The sequence below is a fragment of the Marmota marmota genome, unplaced genomic scaffold (genome assembly GCF_001458135.2).
Source record: "Marmota marmota marmota unplaced genomic scaffold, marMar, whole genome shotgun sequence".
In the NCBI taxonomy this organism is placed as follows: Eukaryota; Metazoa; Chordata; class Mammalia; order Rodentia; family Sciuridae; genus Marmota; species Marmota marmota.
The window spans coordinates 17,925,245-17,928,330 of record NW_026000075.1 but is presented as its reverse complement, the minus strand read 5'-3'; the positions used below and the strand labels follow the sequence as shown (position 1 = coordinate 17,928,330).

The 3,086-nt window shown below is 34.7% G+C and overlaps 1 non-coding gene across 1 annotated transcript; it reads right to left on the bottom strand.

Annotated features, from left to right (window-relative positions):
• Positions 1 to 1,917: 1,917 nt before the first annotated feature.
• LOC125620090 lies at positions 1,918 to 2,021 on the bottom strand. Its single transcript, XR_007351673.1, has one exon. It is a non-coding gene; the product is annotated as a U6 spliceosomal RNA (small nuclear RNA).
• Positions 2,022 to 3,086: the final 1,065 nt, after the last annotated feature.

Here is a 3,086-nt window from a genome sequence, read left to right as displayed (position 1 = left end):
TCTCTTTCTTGTTGAAGAAAAATCCTTCTACAGGATACCATGATGGTCCCATTGATATACTTAATAACTCGTCTTTATAAAGCCATGGGCTACATTTTTGTATTTTATCAACATATGCCCTAACTGTTCTTGGTCTTACTGGGGTGCTTCCTTCCTCTAACAATTTCTCTTCCTCGGGGGTGAACAACTTCAAACTTTGAGTCAACCATTTTCCCCAGTTTGCCTGAGAAAGTTCTAGGGACAGGCAACTTGAAATAAAAACAAAATAAATCAAAACAAGAACACATTGTTTTTTGAAATGGTCACCCATTCTTTCGCTCTTCCTCAGGGGCGAGCAATTTCACTTACCTCCAAGCTTTAGACGTTCCCTGCACAGACGACCAAATGCCGCAGTCTGGCTGGGCACAAAATCATGAGCCACTCTCACACCTTGTAGATTCAAACAGCAACTCTTTATTCTCGAACTGTCACTGGCATTTACACACACGTTTTGGGGAAATCCACGTTCTATGCCCAAATCCACATTCTGGGCGAAATCCCAAATACTCTCTGAATCCCAGAGAACTCAACGGGAACTCAACGAGCAGGTGCACCTGAGGCAGCAGGATATGCCCTATTCCCAGCAGGGTACACCTTAAACCTGGAACCGCCCTAAACCCGGATTGTCCTAAACTGGGAACGCCCTAAACCCGGATCGCCCTGGTCCTTGAGCAAGGTCACCTTACATGCAATGACACTGCAAATGACCTGGGTCATGCCATGTGTCATTCTTACTTAGCAATGGCCTTCAGCACCTAGGAGCTTAGGGAAAACAATTTTGTTGATTTGACACAAAATAAGAGATCCTTCCAGGAATTAAAAAGTAAAACAAAGTTTCTTGTGCATGATGGATGGGTTTCACTTGCCTGCTAAGTTTAACAGTCAGAAGGACATGTTTAAACTCCTTTAAGAAGGCTGGCTATCAGCATTTTTAAAATGATCAAATTGCAAAGAGAATGCAAGATGGACCAGTTGGCTAAACTAAGATTCTTTCCCTCCCTCTCTCCTTCTCTTTTTTCTTTTCTTTTTAATTTTATAAATAGTGCTGGTAAGAAAATTTAGCTCTATACATAGATGTATCTATCACTAGTTTTATATCCCGTCTTTTCTTGCCAACCTTTGCCTTGTATGATATCTGGTAATTTACTGATGAGATCTGACAGTCTTAAACACCTTTTCTGAGAACAATTTTTTCATAGGTGTAAATTTCTAGTTGGTTGTTAATGGAATATGCCTGTGAAAATAACTTTAGTAACTGGATCTTATCATTGGTTATTTGTTGACAGCACTTTCTCATTTAAACTGAAGGAATATTCTTTTTTTTTTTTTTTGAAGATATTTTAAGCAAGTACTGAACTATAGCAGAATCATGGTGTGTCATATTCAGAAGAGGATATAAAAATTATTTAGTCCTTTCTACCTCCCTGACATGGATTGCTCTAGATGACCTTTGAATATTAATAGCTGTATTTCAGTATCTCCACTGAACCTTGCTGATGACCAACATTTTATTTTTACAGAAGAAAACAAACCTATTTTATTAACAAAATTCTCACATCTAAATTACTAAACATTAGTGTTTCTAAACATTGTTGGTACAAGCATTAGCAGCTTATCCTGATTACTTTATTTTTTAATTAAAAATTTACTGGCTATTTTTACTTATATATAGCATTAGGATTAATTTTGACATAGTCATGTAAACATGGAATATAATTTTCTCTAATTCAGTACCCAGTATATCCCATTTCCCTCCCTTCCTACCTTCTCCTGTTTTCTTCTCCCTACTGATCTTTCTGCTGTTTATAACTATGATTATCTTAAAAATTAATGTGTTTGGGAGATCTATAATAATGAGATTCACCATTGTATATTCATAAAAATATGGAATGCTTCAAAAATTTGTGTGTTATCCTTGCGCAGGGGCCCTGCTAATCTCTGCATTATTTTAATATTAATATATGTCCTGCTAATATGAAAACTTAAAAATATTTTAAAAATATGTTTCTAACTAATATTATTGAAGTGTGTGTTTTAGATTTTTTTAGTACATATTTTTAAATATGTCTCACAGAATAAAACAATTTTAAAAGTCCAGATGGTAGACAGACTGTTTCTCCAACTTCACATTTATTCATTTTGTGAGACTGTTTGATAAGTTATTTAATCTCTCTATACTTTATTAAGTGGAAAAAAATTACCTTCCTAATAGCATTCATGTGAGAATTAATCCACATCTTCTGATTAGAATAATGCCCAGGGTCTATTAAGCTTTGCCTAACCTACATAGTATCTTCTCAAAAAAAAAAAAAAATTATCAGGGAGACAAGACCAAAACCTGATCTATTTATGAATAAATGGTGGTATTTGATGGTGATGATAATGATGTTAATACTTTTTGACATCTGTTTAAATTGAACAAATAGATCTACAAAATATTTGCTTAACTGATATTCTGACAAATATTTGAAGAGGGAACAAATAGAAAACTTTCATCATCATGATCTCAATGAATTTGAAGACAGATCCAATGAATTTGACTGAAATGATTAAAAGCACTTAAGAAAAACTGAAGTCAATCGGAAAGCATGAATCTGACCCTCATATATTTAAAGCAATGCAACAGTATTTACATATTGATGCTAAGTGTCAGGGAATACTTCTTAAGGTTTCCTGTGGGAAAAAAAAAAATTGTGATGATTAAGTAAGAAGTGTTCCCAGGTATAAAGGGGCAAGGGTATGCTAAGCAGTGTCATTATTGGTCACAAAATGAAGGTCAAAATGCTGAGGGAGAATTTTACAAACAGAGTAATTTTTGAGAGTAGTTATATGTTTGGGGAGGATGTAAAAAATGGAAAGGAAAATAAAAAGCTATCAGGTCATAAAGTGTGTAGCATAATCTGGTGAAAATTTTAGATTCTATCCTGAAGAGGGTAAGGAGTCATTATATGATTTAAGTAAGGAATTCCTGGCGAGGTATGGAAGAATTTGGAGTGTGGTAAGCATGGAGATATGGAGAACAATTAGGGAATAGTTATAGTAATCCA